Below are 17,404 nucleotides of genomic sequence, written 5' to 3' on the forward strand. Positions count from 1 at the left end.
GACAAGCAATTGGTGCTCCAAAAAAGCCTGAATCCCAAACCCTTCCACTTCATTTTGAAATATAGGAGAGGTGACTGATTTCTGCTTGAGATACAGGACTAACACACCGAGTTGTTCCTGTCACAGCATTAATCTGCCCCTGTTTCCCTCACTGTTTGCTGTAGGGTCACAGAATCGTGGGTGGAAGGGGGCCTCCAAAGCTCATCCAGTCCAACTCCTGGCAGTCAGGAGGGACAGCCTCTGTTTGGCTGCTCAGGTTGCTCACCGCCTTATCCAGCCTGACCCTGAGTATCTCCAGGGTTGGGGCCACAACCACCTCTTTGGGCAACCAGTTCCAGTGCTCAACCACCCTCATGGTGCAGAACTTGTTCCCTACCATCCAATCTACACCTGCTCTGCTCTAATTTCAAACCATTGCCCCTCATCCTACCATTAAAGACCTTTGGAAACAGTTCCTCTCCAGCCTTCTTGCAGGCCCTCTTCAGGTACTGGAAGGTGGTGACTAGGTATCCCCAGAATCATCTCTTCTCCAGGCTGAACAACTCCAGCTCCCTCATCATCCTTGTAGCCCTGCCTTGGACTCTCTCCAACAGATCCCTCTCCCTCTTCAACTGGGGAGCACAAAACTGAAGATGAGGTCTCACCACAGCAAAGTAGAAGGGGAGGAGAACCTCCCTTGATCTGCCAGACACACTCTTCTTAATGTCCCCCAGGACCCCACTGGGCCACCAGGGCACATTGCGGTGCCATGGATGTTCTCCACCAGCACTCCCAGGTCCCTCTTCAGTGGCATGAGCCTGGATTGCTGCACACTGTAGAGATTTTCTGGCATTACACACAACTGGTAGTCTGTTAAGCAGCTACCTAACTGGCACCACTGAAGACCAGTAAGGGCCAGACCCTGCCAATTTTAGGCAATCATTCTTTTAGGAATAAGCTGGTCTGACAAAACAGAGGAGGAAGATGTTGAGTCATATACATGTTCTGTTGCCACACATGAAGCTCTACTGTCAAGATATGCTGGAGGAAGAGTCAGCTTTCTGAATATATGGAAACCAAGAGGAGTAGAGATGAGAAGCTGTGAAAACCTTGTCAAAGAGCAGAATGATTTTGAGCAAGTAGGATTAGGAAACTAAGGCTAGAGAAATTAATTTCAAATGCTCAAACTCTGAGTGAAAAAGCTGTGGTGAATCTGTGTGGAAAGAGCCAGGATGTTGAGACAGTAGATCCCTTAAGTTTTAAACAGTGCAGGTCAAAAACTGAAGGAAGGGAAAGAAGGAAAAGATAAGCCTAAGCACATTTAGTAAGAGCAGATAATGACAGGATAAATGTTATATGCACCAGCACTGGTAGTTTGAAAGACATTCAGAGCTTCTTCTGGATCTGTTTCTGTGTGCAGCAAATGAATGTTTTGCTCATTCAGTAGTGAGACTTCAGCACTGTGAGATCAGCTGCTGCTGAGCGGCTTTTATGTTATTCCTGTCACTCAGACTTTTGGAAGCAAGCACATTTGCAAAAATGGTGGTTTTGCCGGTGAAGCCTGGCTCTCTTTGTCTCGCAAATGTCTGCACAGAACTGCTTTTTTAAAAATACTGTTATTTGAAGGTCAGTGGAAACTGCATTAGAGAGCCTCAGGAAATCATCAGATCGCTAGATCCATGCAAGTGCAAATGTATGCAATGTACCCATGTCAACCACCTTATAAAACGGTGGGCAAGAAACCAAGTGTGTGCTCTACTCTTACTGTAACACTCTCCTCCAGGACCTGCATAGCTCAGGAGTGATTTTCTCTTGCTGTATACCAAACTCCTAGCTTGCAGTAGCTCCTAAAAGGTCTTTTTTTCTTCAGAGCTTCCTACATTGTCACCTCTCAAAATGGACTTTGAAACTAAGCACAGACATGCCTCTGTTAGCTACCCTGAAAAACACATGGAGGAGGAGCGTCGCCCTCAAGAATCACACAGAATCACAGAACGTTGGGGGCTGGAAGGGACCTCGAAAGATCACCCCTGCCAGAGCAGGGTCATCCAGAGCAGGTCACACAGGAGTGCATCTAGGTTGGTTTTGAACATCTCCAGAGAGAGACTCCACAGCCTCCCTGGGCAGCCTGCTCCAGGGCTCTGTCACCCGCACAGTGAATAAGTTTTTCCTTATGCTTACAGGTAAGCTCCTCTGCTCCAGCTTGCACCTGTCACCCCTTATCCAGTCATTGGCTATCACTGAGCAGAGCCTGGCTCCGTCTGCCTAACACTGCCATTCATTCATGTGTCTGGTACACAGAACTAGCACCCTGAAGAGAACAGATGCCTTAAAGTCCAACCACGTACTTACAGTCACGTTCAGAAAGGCAAGAACACTGGAACAGGTGAGGCCCCATTCCTGGAGATATTCAAAGTGAGGCTCTGAGCAACCTGATCCAGGGGAGGATGTCCCTGCTGACTGTTAAAGAGGGTTGGACTGGAGTTCTGGACAAGATGAGTCACTATGAATAGTAATAAGGTCCCCAACGAGGCCATAAATAACAAAAGCAAATCTAGACAGCAATGTTACCCTTACATTTTAGGCCACTGAATTTGAGCATAACTAAGTGCAGCATGCAGCTGGTGAAGCTGAAGCTCAGAGAGGCCACACAGACTGCCACACAACAGCAGCAGAGCTGAGACTCAAACCCTTTTTAGTTTGTCTAGTGCTTCTTCAGAACCCTAGGCCAAGCCCCAGATTAGATCAACTCATTCTCCTCCTTACTTTATAGGAGAGCTCTCCTGCTGAAGCTTTACGCATTCGGGAGCCTGTTCTTGTGCTGACAAGTCTGACCTGGCTTGGCCTCTGTAACGCATACAGAAAGAGTTTTAGGGCACAGCTCCAACCCCACAGCACTTCCCAGAGCAGCACACACCTCCTCCATTTTATCCTCCCAGGGAATAAGATCAGTTCAAAGTACCCCTCAGGAAGTTTCCCCAGCCAGCCCTCCACAGTGCTTTGAAGCACTCCTGTGCAGTTAGCAGTTGTCCCTAGCAGGAGTAAGCCACATCCTTGTCCTTTCCAGTTTAGTAAGGCCTTCAGTCAATCCCATCAAAATTCAGACCTCTCCTAAAATCCAGCAAGTAACCACTCACCAGCTACCATCAGCATCACCCTTCTGCAAGCAACAAAGCCAAGATCCTGCATCTTTGAGCAGACACAGAGCAACTCAAAGCAAAGACTTCCTGCCCCTGCCCCTGCCTGCAGAGGTTGCAGAGAGTAAAAAAACAGGACTGCTTTAGCCTGGTTGCAGCTGGACGCAGCAGATGCTAAGATTAAAGCAGTGAGTGAAGGGAGAGGAAGGACAGGAAGGTAGATGGGAGGTAGAAGGGAAGAAAAAGGCAGTTCAGCATTTCAGTGGAAGAGGTTTTGTCTGCTGGAGTGATGGTGTGGATGGCTGCAGGTCCAGGTCCTGTCAGGTCCTGCGATGCTTTCAAATAAATGAGTTGTCCCAGCCCTAGCTCTGCAAGCAAGGGCACAGCTCAGAACAGCTCAGAGCTAAACTACTTATTCTGCCTCCATGCGAGTCTGCTCACCCACAAAGCTCATCTCCGTTTGGAGGTGCAGAAAGGGTTGATACGAGATGTGTATACCACAGGAGAAGGGCTTGTATGCTAGGGAAGATGCCCATAATCCAGGGGGAAATGAACCGGGGCCAAACCAGGAGCTCTCGCCAAAGAGCGGCGATTTCACGCAGCTGCCCGCAGGAACGTCCCAGCCCGCGGCCGGCACAGGCCCTGCGAGCGGCAGCACAGGGGCGCCCTCCAGTGGACGCGGAACGCTGCGGAACGCTCCGAAACGTGCCGCAGGCCGCGCCCGAGAGCTCCGCGCTCCGCCCTGCGCACACAGGCTGCAGGCAGGCTGCCCGCGCAGCCCTGCGCAGCGCCGGGGCAGTAGATGCTCTTCAACTCAAACGCCAGACCAAAAGTTTCTCAGCGAGAGAACTCATTTTTGAGAAATTACTTGACCTAAGCGGGGAGGGGAGGAAACAGAGGGGAAAAGCAGCCTTGGCTGCAGCATTGTGGAATCATGGACCAGGCGGGGTCGGAATGGACCACGAGGAGCATCTAGTTCCTCCTGACGTTTCCAAGGGGCAAGCAGCGAACGGAGGGGGTTGGAGCCCGACCACAGACCAAATGCCATGGACCTCGATTCCCTTCCCAGATGTAGGACTGTTTGCCTTCCTCTGGAAATCAGCAGTTGGTGCTGAACTGACATCAACCCTGGCCAGTGTATCAGTCACCTAGATGATTTCTAAGGTCCCTTCCAACCCAGACCATTCTATGAACCTATGAGACTCTGTTACAAAGATACCATGGTCTTTTTTACATCAAAGATAGGGGCAGTTTGGGCTCCAAAACCTTAAAGACAATGGGGAAGGTGGTAACAAGCTGGAGTGAAAATAAGAAGACTGACACCGAGTTACTGCTCAAAAATCCCTAGTTCTTATGACTATGGAATGAGTGTAGCTGAGCTCACTACTCAGAGGTCCCAGGGCAAGTCAAGAGGACTTGAATGGTGGTGGGTGATGCAGAAGTTTAACAGCTATGCTTAGCTAATTTACCTCAGCTAAACACTCCATGGGCAGAGGTCTGTTAGAAGAGCAAGGAAGGTGCTGCTGCACTTTCAAATGTGTGTTCAGCTTGCTGCCTGTCATGGGCTTTTCTGCAGGGCTGCTTCTCAGCCAGGCAGTCCCAGCCCATGAAGAGCTCTTCATCCTCCCCAGGGCAGGGCTTGGCATTTGTTCTTGCTGAATTTATGTGGTTCCTGTTGATCCATTCCCCCCAGCCTGCCCAGGAAGAGCAGCCCTGCCCTCAAACATTTATCATCTGCAAGTCTGATGAGGGCGCATTGCATCGCCTCTCCCAGGGCACTGATGATGCTGAATAGGACACACACCCCAGCAACAAATAAAGTACAACTCTGTATGATGCCACTCGTCCAACCAGCATTTCACCCATCTTCTAGCTGTCCACAAACCTATCCAGTCCCTACTATCCTGCCTTGGGTACAAGAGTATTGTGGCAGGCAGTGTCTAAATTTTGCTAAAGTTAAGGTGAACATAATCTCTTTCTCTACCCTGATCCCCAGATCCAGTCTTTTCAGTATAGAAGACAATCAGGTTGATTGAGCATGACTTACTCTTCTGCACAGCTGTGGAAAGAACTGGTGAACAAGACTAGAACTACAGTAAACTATTTATTAGAAATAGCATTCCTAGGGATATAGAGAAAGAGGAAGATGCCACCAAACTGGGTGGGAGCATTGATCTGCTTGAGGGAAGAAAGGCAAAGGAATGGGGACAGGCTGGATCAATGGGACAAAGTCAGTTGTATGAGATTCAATAAGGCCAAGTGCTGGGCCCCGCATTTGGGTCACAACCACCCCATGTACTGCTACAGGCTGGAGCCAGAGCAACCAGAAGTCTGCCCAGCAGCAAAGGACCTGGGGATGCTGGTTAGCAGCTGGCCAAACATCAGCCAGCAGTGTGCTCAGATGGCCAAGGAGGCCAAAGGCATCCTGGCCTGCATCAGGAAGTGTGGCCAGCAGGAGGAGGGAAGTGATAGTGCCCCTGTACGTGGCACTGGTGGGCTACACCTCCAATACTGTGTTCAGCTTTTGGCCGCTCACAAGAGAGACATTGAGGTGCTGGACCATGCCCAGAGAAGGGCAGCAAAGGTGGTGAGAAGTAAGGAGGTGCAGCTGAGGGAACCAGGATTCTTTAGTCTGGGGAAGAGGAGTCTAAGGGGAGACCTCACTGCCCTCTACAGCCACTTGAAAGGAGGTTGGAGCAAGGTAGGGGGTGGTCTCTTCCCCTTAGCATCAAGTGATAGAAGAGGAAAGGGCCTGAAACTGCACCAGGTGAGGCTTAGGTTGGACAGTAGGGAAAAAATAACAAAAAGAAGAAGAGTGGTCACACCTCGGAGCAGGTTGCCCAAGGAGGTGGTAGAGTCAGCATTCCTGGAGGTATTAAAAACTTATGACACTCTGGGCTATGGTTTAGTGGGCAAGGTAGTGTTGGGTTGACTCTTGGATTAAATGATCTTAAATATCTTTTCCCACTGAAATGGCTCTATGATTCTAAGTTATGGTCATAGAAGTCAATTGGAAACAACTGTCTAGCAGAGCAGGAAGGAATACAAACTTCCTTAAAACCTTAAACTAAGTTTGCAGTTTCCTCTGCAAAACTATCAAAAGCACTGATACAAAGCTCAGTGGACTAACTCATGAAGAATATAAGTAATGAACCTGATGAGAGCAATTGTGAGGCACTGAACAGTGCATGGGCACTGTACTTCTGGAACACCAGCAGCACACAGGTCAGCCCAAGCTGCTGCTAGGAAATGGTCCAGCATATCTGAGCAGAAACAGCAGATTTGGCCACAATCATAACAAAGCTGAGATCTGTTCACTGTCAGACCAGTGTCGTCTCACACTGGACCACAGAATATCTGCAGTCAGTGGGCTGGAGAGCACCTTTCAGCATGAGCAAAAGGCTCTGTTGGGTTGCAGGTGGCACATATGATACGCAAATCAAATGCCAAGTGGCAAGAGATTTGGTCAGCGTAGACATTTTCCCCTGAGAATTCAATAGAAGTGAGCCAAAATATCATCCAGAGCCAGTGGTATGTCAGTGTCATAGAGCCCAGACAATTAAGAAACAAACATAAGCCCAGGAAAAGAAGGGACTGGTGGCACTAGTATGCCACCTCTTACACCAATGCCAGCATCAGTCTGACGTTGACTGGACAACCACCATAGAATAGGTTGGGTTGGAAGTGATGTCCAAAAGTCATCCAGTCCATCCCCCTCTGCAGTCAGCAGAGACATCCTCCACTAGATCAGGTTGCTCAGAGCCTCGTTGAGCCCCTCTGTGCTAGTTTGAAGCTAGCTAGAATGTTTTGGTGAGAAGGACTAGATTACAGGCTGCAAAAGGGAAACAGAATGATGTCTACCTCACTCATGGGCTTGCTGAGAGGTGTAAGAGCAAGAATCCAAACACAGATAAGGGAGTCGCTGCTTCTGCTGGGGAGCTCCGAGCTGCATTTTTTTTCTCTCTCCAGCCTCTCTGCAGGTTCTGATTAATCCACTTTGATTCCTAACCCCCTGGCTAAACCTACACTCTTCCTTGGGACTGGGGTAAGGTGGTGAGGGGTGGGAGAAGGTGGAAGGGCAGTTGGGAGCCCCTTCTGGGGACTAAGGTTTCTGTGAGGGCTGTTGTGTTTCTGTATTACCTTTTATCTTGTCTATTTCTGTCTATCACTGTAGATACTGTAACTCTATGCTTGTATATTCTGCTAAACTGTAAATATAAGCTTCATTCAATTTCCAGAGCTGGCTGAGTCTAGCCTGGGTGATTTCCAAGGTGGCAGGGGGGTGGGTAACACCCAAACCATCACAGTCACCTTGAATATCTCCAGGAATGGGGCCTTAACTACCTACCTTCCAGTGTTCCACCACTCTCATGGGAAAGGACCTGTTCCTCACATCCAATCTTTATCTGCTCTGCTCCAGTTTGAAGCCATTGCTCTTGGCCTATCATTATTGTGTCTAGTTCTGGGCCTCTCCATTCAAGAGAGATGTTGAGATACTGGAACATGTCCAGAGAAGGGCACTAAGGCTGGGGAGGGGCCTGGAGCACAGCCCTGTGAGGAGAGGCTGAGGGAGCTGGGGGTGTGCAGCCTGCAGAAGAGGAGGCTCAGGGCAGAGCTCATTGCTGTCTACAACTACCTGAAGGGAGGCTGCAGACAAGTGGGGCTGGGCTCTTCTGCCAGGCAACCAGCAACAGAAGGAGGGACACAGTCTCAAGCTGTGCCAGGGGAGGTTCAGGCTGGATGTCAGGAGGAAGTTCCTCACAGAGAGAGTGATTGGCATTGGAACGGGCTGCCCAGGGAGGTGGTGGAGTCACCATCCCTGGAAGTGTTCAGGAAAAGCTTGGATGGGGCACTTAGTGCCATGGTCTAGTCAATTGGATAGAGCTGGGTGCTAGGTTAGGCTGGATGATCTTGCAGGTCTCTTCCAACCTGGCTGATTCTATGATCCTATGATTGCAGGCCTTTGTAAACAGTCTCTCTCCAGACTTCGTGTAGGTACTGGAAGGTCATTATTAGGTATCCCCAAAGCCTTCTCTTCTCCAGGCTGAACTAGCCCCTCTCCCTCAGCCTGTCTAGAACATCATCACTGATGATAACATATCCCAGGACAGTACCTACAACCCATTGGCCCTGCTGAACAGTGGGACAGCTGAATAACCACAACAGAAGCAGATGTGCCCTCTGGCTAACACTGGTACAGGTTTGATTTTGACAGGGTCAGAAGTGCACTAAAAGATGGCAGTCACTAAAGCAAGGACAACCAGTCACAGCACAAGTCTGGGGCATTGTGTCCAGCTTTTGGCTCCCCAGTTCAGGAGGGACAGGGATATACTACAGTGTCCAACAGAGGGTTGTGGATGGTTAAGAGACTGGAACACCTGTCTTATGGGGAAAGGCTGAGACCTGGGGCTGTTAAGCCTGGAGAAGAGAGGACTGAGAGGGGATCTTATCAATATCTAAGCAGCGAGGGCCAAGAGGATCAGGCCAGACCCATTTCAATGGTGCCCAGTGACAGAACAAGGGGAAATGGACACAAACTGGAACACAAAAGTTCCACCTCAACATGAGGAAAAACCTCTTCAGTTGGAAGGTGATGGAGCACTGGAACAGGCTGCCCAGAGAGGTTGTGCAGTTTCCTTCTCTGGTGTTTTTCAAAACCTGCCTGGACGCATTGTCATGCAACCCGATCCAGGCAAACCTGCTCTAGCAAGGGAGGTGGACTCAATCTCCAGAGGTCCTTTCCAACCCCTTCCATTCTGTCATCAGCGGGATCTTTAAACAAGCCAACGGTGCTGATCTATGCAAGGCTAATGAACCACATTTCAAAAACATGCACAGGTTTAAGCTGTCAAAGTATGTACCAATAATGTGGAAAGAGACACACAATACAGTTTGGGTTTGTTAGCGATAAATCCGACTCTGCTAATCCGACAGCCAAGAGGCCAGGGTGTACTGCATGTGTCTTTACACACTGCTTCTGGCACAGCTTCTTTCTGGTAGAAGGTAAACCATTCGCACAGATGACAAGGTACAGTACGAACACTGGTCTCACATCACCTGAATTTGGATGCCAGCCTGCTGGTCAGAAAGAAATCAGAAGTCTAAGGAGCTCAGTGCAAAGCAAAAACCAGTTTCAGCAGGCTCCAGGAAATCCTTCAAAGTTTAAGGATCACAGACAATATTTTCATTAATGACAAAAACCATTCCAATTAAGTTTATCATTACCTCTGCCTTTATCATCCTCACTTAAGGACCAGTAATTCAGGTCTATGTGGTTACCTTCATGTGTTGAGATAATTGATTTGCACTGAACTCAAATATAGGAAGCGCAGGTCAAGCACCTGGAACCAAAGCATTTTACCTGTGTGCTGTGAGCTTAGCAGAGGTGAAAGGGGGCAGGGGAGAGTTTTGCATTACTAATTTATTAGGTATCAATCACAACTGCTTAAGCCAACCCAAAAATCACAGAATACATCTGGCTGAAGAGACCATCCAAGTCTACCCCTTGATCCAGCACTGAGGGATCAATAATAAACCATATCTCTAAGCGCCAGATCCACACACAACACCTGAAAACCCCAGGGATGGTGACTCCACCACTGCCCTGGGCAAGCCATTCCAGTGTTTGAGAACCCTTTCAGTGAAGCAGCTTTTCCTAATATCCAACCTAAACCTCCCCAGGCACAACCTGAAACCATTTCCTCTAGTCCTGTTTCTTGCCACCAAGGAGGAGCAGCTGCCCCCTCCTTGCTCCAACCCAAAGGACGTAGTCTAGACAATGTACTCAGAGAAGGGTATTGTCCAGAGAGGCTGTGGATGCCCCCCTCCCTGGAGATGTTTGAGGTCAGTTTGGATGGGGTCTTGAGTAACCTGGTCTAGTTGAGAGGCATCCTGGCCCATGGCAGTGAGGTTGGATTAGATGACCTCTAAGGTTGCTTCCAGTCTAAGCCATTCTATGATGATTCTATGAAATACACCCTGAAAAGACAAAAGCAGTGTTAATATTTCCTTCTAAAAGGCACCTAAGGAGACTTCTGAAATAGTTTTATTTTCAGTTCATCTTCTGCAATCGTGGCCAACCAGGATATGGAAAAAGGAAAAGACAGGTTGCTAGGTGGCTCAGGAAAACACTCCCCAGAAAAGCCTGACTCACAGCCAAGCAGAAGGAAGGTTGGGAGAAAGTAGGAGGGCACCAGGCAGTTTTTCAGCTTCCCAGAGAAGCTCTTGACAACTCACAAGACAAAACAGTGGTAATGCAGCAGCTCCACCCCATTTCTGCTTTGTTTTTTTTTGTGTGATTTGTGCCTTTAAACTAGATCTATTCACACTAGAAACTATGGTGTAATTTTGCTGCAGTGGGAAGTGGATGCTTTATCTAGTCCTGCATTAGTGTCTTCATCTTTCTTTTATGCTTGGCCTATCTTAGGGAATTCTTCATTATTAGGCTGTGATGTTCTACAAGATGTTTATGATGAAAAAAATCAATTAACCTCTGTGATACTGCATCTCAATATAGACTTAAAGTTACTGTGATAACTGCAAAATTAAAGAGTGGCTGCTGTTTACTGTAAGCAGGTGGGATGAACAAGCTGTTACAGAACATGTGCTTGGATGCACAACTCATGCATTACCAGTGTCTATAGATGAACTCATTACACCACCAGGCTTTATGTACATCCCTTCTGGGAACACAGGTTTCCAGACAGAGGCAAAAGCAGGACATCCAATATGTAGCAAAGTTTATTTTTCACTAGTTCTCTGCGAACCAGGACCTCCCTGAACTCAAGAACATCCTTCACCAGAAGCTGAAAGGCCAAGATTTAATGCTGAGATGTAACAGACCATAAAGTGAACAGCAAACGATGTGGGGTTCCTCATTTTACAGCAGGCTTACTCCAAATCCTGAAAGGACCTCGACTCCAGGCCATGGAAGGGGCAGGAGTCAGCAAACATATATATGTAATATCAATATGTATCAGGAAAAAAAAATCTTCATTAATAGAGTGATCAGGCATTGGAATAAGCTTCTCAGGGAGGTGGCAGAGTCACCATCTCTGCAGGTGTTAAAACATGCAGACATGGCACTTCAAGACACAGTTTAAAGAGCATGGTGGTGGTGATCTGACAGTTGGACTTGATCATCTTTAAAGTCTTTTCCATCCTTAAGGATCCTACAGTTCTAAATGATACCAGCTAACTGTCAGATGTGAAACCCAGAAAAGTTTGAAAAGTACACTGTGAACTCCTTGAACTAGCATTTCCTCACTGGAATGCTTCCAGCTATTGCCCTAAACCAAGGAATAAGGACATGCATATAGCAAAGCATGAGGCAAGGTGCTGTGGGAAGGAAGGGCTAGTTAAACAAGTTCTGGAGGACTGGTTGTAGACCTGCCCATGTAGAAAAAACACACCCACCAGTGTGCCAAAGTGGTTACTGGAACATTGCCACCTGTGCCAACCTCAGCTGACTGCTGCAGGTGTTATCAGCAGTTATGTGCAAAATGTGACCTAGTGCCAACTATGTCAGCATATGGATGCAAGCTGAGTTGAGCAAGTTATAGAATCATTAAAGTTGGGAAAAGCCTTTAAGATTGAGCCCAATCGTGACCACTAAACTGGAGCACCATATCTACACACTTCCTGAACACCTCCAGGGATGGTGACTCCACCACCTCCCTAGGCAGCCTGTTCCAATGCTTCACCACTCTTTCAGTAAGGGACTTTTTCCCAATATCCAATTTAAACCTCTCCTAGCACAGCCTAAGCCCATTTCCTCTTGTCATATTACTGGTCTCTTGGGAGAAAAGACAAACTGCCCTCACTACAATCTCCTTTCAGGTAGTTGTAGAGAGCAGCAAGATCTCCCCTTAGCCTTCTGTTTTCCAGACTAGACAACCTCGTATGCTGCAAATACAGAACCTAAAGATGAACCTGTAAGACCAAACCTGAAGACCAAGTCTCTAACAGACAGACCTGAACGTCTGGACCTACTACAGAGTGCTGTAGATGACTACTTGTCTACTTGCTTTCCTGCAGCCTTTCTCTCAGCTTCCATCCAGGCAAAAGCCTTTGCCATGATGCTGGCTTCCCAGTGCTCTTCTCAGGTACAGCAGATGATCTCAGCAGGGAAGTTACAGCAAAGTTACAAAACCTGCATGACTACTGTCTCAGGATGGAGGTGGGATGCCAGATCAGGTGGCACAGGCATGGCCAAGTGACACACAACATGCCTGCAATTGCTCCCCCACTCACACTGACAGGTCTGGAATACGTTCAAATGCTGCTTGCAAAAGGTGTCCTATTGACAGGGGTGGAGATTGAAATCAGGTATCTGCTACCCAGCACCCAAAGAAACCCAACCATAGGGCTCCAATTAAGGAGTCTAACTGTTGCCACAGTAGGTCAGAGCAAGAGGCAGTGTGGTCTGATATAATTTTCCAGCAAGGTATGTGATTCCATCTCTGGCAAAACATCCTAGGTGCTAGGCTCAGAGGGAATTCCCAAGCCAGAGATGACATCCACACTGTTCATATTCAGTGACAAGGATCACCATAATCTCCTTGAATGTATCTAATCTCATTTTGGTATACCTTTGCCTTCCACCATATCCCCCACCAGCCTCATTTCAAACATAACTACATTTTGCATACTGAACCTCTGTCTCCTCCACATCTGTTTGAAAGTTATGGCTAATCATTTAATCAGCAATACTGACTTCTCCCATCCAGCACCCTGCCAGAATGATAGCTTCCTACATGAATCACACAGCTTACTGTCTTGTAAGGGAGTTGGTCCATCTCTTTAGACACCTTCACTGTCTCTCTCTGCTATTTTGCTTTCACTCTGCTGTTTCTCAAAGACTGTAGACAACATTCAGCCCATTTATCTAGCAGCACATCAATACTTTGTTTTGTTCTCTTCCTTTCCCAATAAGTAACATTCTAATTGGGTCTTTTGTGTAAAGGTTGGGGACATGTCTTCAGAGAACCATGCACATCGCCGGAGATCCTTCCCCAAATACCACTCTGAAGTCTCTTGTGTTACGTACATCCTAGGATACTTCCCACCATGTAAATTCCTTTGCATTCTGTCACTGTGGGCTTGCCTTTGTCATTTCATCAATGAGAGAAGATTATTCTAGCTGTTATACTACAGGAAGCTCCAAGTTTTGTTTTTCTGAATATTCTGTATCAACTGCAATTTAAGATCACCTGACAATGTGCATTGCCATAGCTCCTTGGCCCACCTTACCAGTAATGTTCTCTAGGTAGGAATGACTGACTAGTATGTCCACAGCTTTCTCCTACCCATTTACCTTTGAGATTGTTCTCCTTTGTCTAGGCATGTCAGCATGTGAGAAGAGCTACTGAAAGACCTTGTCTGGGCAGCATTTGGAAAATCCAAATATGCCATGAGTATCACGTTCATAGTCACCGGAAAGAGCCAAGATCTGCATGTGTTATTTTTCTGCAAAAGATTCTCACCAGTTAATATTCAAACATCTGTTACCTCTCTTGTTCTGCTCTTCAGTCTATGCTCTCCCTTTGATTTCACTGTGCAAGTCATACATGGTAGTCTAACTTGCAAGCTCAAACATTAAGACCCATACAGAATGACTCAGGGTCAAAGGGACCTCAGATCATCTGCTCCAACCACTTCTCAAATAGACTCAGCTCCTCAAGGCCTCATCTGACCTGACCTTGAACACCCCCAGGGAGAAGACATCCACAACCTCCCTGGGCAACCTACTCCAGAGTCTCATCACCCTCATACTGAAGAGCTTCTTCCTAAGATCCAGTCTCAGCCTACTTTCCCTCAGCTTCAAACCATTCTCCCCTGTCCTACTGCTAGACACTCTTAAGAAAAGTCCTTCTCCAGCCTTCCTGTAGGATCCATTCACGTACTGGAAGGATGCTAATATGGCACCCCTGGAGTCTTCTCTTCTCCAGGCTGAAGAACCTCAGGTCCCTCAGCCTATCCTCAGAGCAGAGACATTCCTTCCAGTGCCAAGATTTGGATATTAGGAAAAGTTTCTTTGCTGCAAGAGTGGTCAGGCAATGGAACAAGCTGCCTCCAGGATGTGGTAGTCACCATCCCTGGAGGTGTTTAAGAAATGTGTAGACATAGCACTTCAGTATGTGAGTTAATGGACAGAGTGGTCTTAGGTTGAAGTCTGGACTTGATCTTAAAGGTCCCTTCCAACTGAAACAAGTCAACATTTCTACCTGCAGGTCTCAGGACATTAGGTAGGTCCAAATGCCATGCATTTTTTTTTTTGCATTGGAGCACAGTAGCTGGCACATCCACCAGCAAAATGAAACATGCAGGCTGTAGACCTCCCTCTGCTTAAGGGGCAGGTCTTGGTCAGTGCTTCCTGGTGGATGGCTCAGGAGTTCCTCCACTACCCAGAAGCTGACAGTGCTCAGCACTCCTCATCCACGCTGGAGGTGGCATCACTGTTTTCTGATGCACAGAACCATGCATCCATAAAATCAGATCCCCTACTGTATGAACATCACACAGAGGACAAACATTACCCTCATTTAGAATACTTCAAAGCATGAGGCCGCTCTGTGCTCTGTCCTGCATGGAGTCAAACACAAGCACCCCACAGATTCATGGTGCAAAACAGCTTTCTGCCAACCTGCAAGCAAAGACAAGACAAGGAACTTTACAGGTGAAGACTGAGAAATATCTTACCTTGACAGCATTAGGTTAACTAGTGGACTCTGTCTTAAAGGTCCTTTCCAACCTAAATGGTTCTATCCAAGGCCACATAGTAAGCAAGTATCAATGCCAAGAAACTAATTCCCATTTCCTTAAATATACTTAATTGTATCTCTTGTTTTTTCAACAAGGAGGAAAATACTTGAGACAGAGACATAACAAGCAGGTATTCAGTTTACTAGCACTTGCCACAACATTAAGTGTGTACAGAGACAACAGAGATCTTTACAATACTTTAAGTCAAGACCAAAGGGCTGATGCTGTTTAATCATCGACATTTTCCTTGTGTTTATTAAGGGTTCAGAATAGTGGCATCCCTATTTCTCATTGAATTAGTCATCTCTTCCATTGCAAGAGCTGCCTGGATTTTAGCAATGCATCTGATAGAGCTTGCATCACTGTTTAGCTGTGGATATTCTACCTGCCAATGGGAAGAATTGAGGTGAAGAGTCAGATTTTTATCTCAGGTTTCATTTCAGCAACTCCCATGAAAGTGTAGGGGCAGGCTGCACAAAGACTGCTATTTCCCTAAAGGTGCACACCTCTGTATCCTACAAGTGATCACACTACAGCACCTGCTCCATTATTCACAGCCTTTATCTTACAAGTTTTCTCTCAAATACTGATTGTGGGCACAGAGATCTGAGTTGCAAGGCAATGCATGCACTGAGCAGGAAGGGAATACTTCCGTATTAGCAGAAGTTTAGACTTCTTGCCATAATTGGCACCTGCAAGGATTAGCCACTGGTTGTTGCTGAGGAGTTCAGGAGCAAGCCAGACCTCAGGGGCAGACTAGAACTCAAGCTTACTTCAGCTGTTTAAATTTGAAACTTATCAGGTCTTCTCCAGAATTAGTTTATCTGTTTAGCATGAAACCACTCTCGGGTGCTTAATAAAAGAAGAGAAAGCCTGTAGGAGAGACCAAAATAGAGTGAGAGCTTGACCACTTTCCTTCAGATTATTAACTCACTCCACTGTCAGGGATTTAGCCATTCCCTTCCCACCCACCTACATTCATCAGCTTAGAGTGCCATCAAAAAAGCCAGACAAGAAGCAGTAGTCTGACTCCTCCAGGGCCACAGGGAAAGACTTGTCTTGTTCCTTGCACAAGTGCCCTAAAAGCAAGGGGTTATGCAAGACAACAGCCTCCTTTCCTTGCATTTGTCAAAGACTGAATTCTAGGTGTTGGCACACCAAGACAGGCTGAAAGAACAAAGCTTTCAAAGCTTAAAACTCAGTTTAGAATTTGAATTCTAACCAGATATAGACCTGTTCAGACTGAGCAAATGTTATACTCATCCATAAATAAAAATGAAGCTACTCTTTGCAGTTAAGCCTCTTTGTCTTAAAGGTTCTTTGAAGCACAGAATTAAAGGCTATAAGTTTCCAGACCCATTTTTTCAAATAAGAATTAGAGGGACCTCACTGAAGTGTTCTCATTTGCCTTTGTACTCTTCACATAGTTGTAGCTGCCATAGCATTACACTATACATGTATCCAGTAACAGCCACAGTCTGGTTTTGTCAATCACCTTCTCTCCCCATTTCATACATACACAGGGTCTTGAACTGTGGCCTTGAGGGTGGCAGTAACATGATGGATATTTTGTGACCCTGAGAAAGCTTCAGGCAGCAGCCTCTGTTACCTGACATGTCAGACATGCATCTTCTGTCTTTTAAAGCTACTTCTGCACATCTATTCTGTACTTCAGAGAGCAGAATCTGAAAAGGGAGATAATTGTCTGTAAATAGGAAAACCAGGACTAGTCTGAGGGCCAGTAAGTGGCAGCTGCCAAGGTAGGTAGACATCTTGTCTTTGAGGCAGAGAAGTACAAATCCCATTTACAATGGAAAATTTTTATTTAAAAGAGATGACTGATAACAACCCACTGCCTCTCATCAGCCCCAGTCCTCTTTCATAAGCAATCTCTCACACCAGCTGTGTTTCCTGTGGGTTCTTTTAGCAGCCATGGCACAAGAGAAGGGATTGATAAACCATACGCTACAATGGAAAAACAAGATAAAATTAAGGCATGTAGCACTGCTTCTTTGCATATTCAACACTAACCAGAGAAGCAAATCAGTGAAAGTTAAGGATAACATTAATCACATAGAAATATTTCAATATCTGCAACATAGGTAAGGAGCTGGGAGACACTGCAGTGGTAGCTCTTCTTGAAAAGGCATTTCTGCAGAGTAAAGATTTTCTTCAGCTTTCTCAAGAGGCCAATACTTTTCTTCCTCTCCAGAGAAAGCCAGACATAGTGTTTCAGTTCCCATGCCACAAGTCATCTCTCACTCTAGAATATGAAAAGGTGCAGAATGTTAACAGTGTTTCTTCAGTAGCTTTAAACTGTAACGTTTCTCTAACAGACAGGCACAGTTCAATTAGCATATGTACTCACAGTGCTTGAAATACCACTGACCTTCTGCAGGAGTGCTAAGGTCTGGGATAAAGAAAATTAACAGTCAGAAAGAACGTGACCATTACAGGAAATTCTCAATATGAGAACAACTTTGCTGCGAGGGGGATGGAGCACTGGAACAGGCTGCCTGGAAAGG

General features: G+C 46.6%; 1 protein-coding gene across 1 annotated transcript in view; it reads right to left on the reverse strand.

Annotated features, from left to right (window-relative positions):
- Positions 1-14,999: 14,999 nt before the first annotated feature.
- Positions 15,000-17,404, reverse strand: part of TTK (TTK protein kinase) — a 36,055-nt gene continuing 33,650 nt past the window's right edge. The window contains exon 23 of the mRNA XM_064169150.1: positions 15,000-17,142. The gene's annotated coding sequence lies outside the window, so the exon portion shown is untranslated. The remainder of the gene's footprint in view (positions 17,143-17,404) is intronic.

This window comes from Pogoniulus pusillus, chromosome 31 (assembly GCF_015220805.1).
Source record: "Pogoniulus pusillus isolate bPogPus1 chromosome 31, bPogPus1.pri, whole genome shotgun sequence".
Classification (NCBI taxonomy): domain Eukaryota; kingdom Metazoa; phylum Chordata; class Aves; order Piciformes; family Lybiidae; genus Pogoniulus; species Pogoniulus pusillus.